Source organism: Etheostoma spectabile, chromosome 14 (assembly GCF_008692095.1).
Source record: "Etheostoma spectabile isolate EspeVRDwgs_2016 chromosome 14, UIUC_Espe_1.0, whole genome shotgun sequence".
NCBI classification, from domain to species: Eukaryota; Metazoa; Chordata; class Actinopteri; order Perciformes; family Percidae; genus Etheostoma; species Etheostoma spectabile.
This window is the reverse complement of record NC_045746.1, coordinates 12148193-12148962: the sequence shown is the minus strand read 5'-3', so window position 1 is coordinate 12148962 and position 770 is coordinate 12148193.

The following is a 770-nucleotide window of genomic DNA, read 5'->3' as shown; positions in this document are numbered from 1 at the left end:
TCCTTGTCCAGCGGGGAACTTGAAACAGTTTATTCTTTGGATGGGGGTGGGATCTGAAGAGAACTGTTTTGGTGTTGAGAGAAAAGACACACTTGCTGCACTAAGGAACATGTATTACGCTTAAGACATACAGGATTTAAGCTACTTATGTTATGACTTTGTTATTTAAAAAAAAAAAAAATCTGAGCAAATACAAATATTGGAATCGGGACTTGGTATTGACAGATTTGGAATATTAAAGAAATCAAAATCGGATCGAGGGGTCAATAAAACTTTGGAACTTGTGCCTTTTTTTGGGGTTGTTGAGCAATAAATCCAAACTGTTACATCCCAGATTTATCCACTTCATATCTGTAATTTATCAATTTTTTGCTCATTTGTGCCGCTAGCTTTGATGCTAGCCGCCATTTTGAATTCCCATGATAACTTCTTTATGTTTGTCAGCCAATGGAATGCTGGTCCGTCTTCCATGCGCGTGTGCGTCATAGGCGCATGAACCAGCGATTGTATGTAGTGGAGAGGAAGGACCCAGGGCAAACTAGTTTGAGGAGCATTGCCCAGACACGGAGAAAAATGGAATTTTGGAGAAATATGGATGTTAATGCAGCACTGGACTTTTTATGCTATGGAGGATGAAGGACATTAGGGAGAAGAGAGTTTTTTGACCGATGACGAGCTGGCAGAAGCAGCAACAGCCCATGACCCTCAGGGATTTTCTGGAGGAGCTGAGGGCTCAGCTCTGTGGTGTCACAGTTGATGCCCCCCCCCCC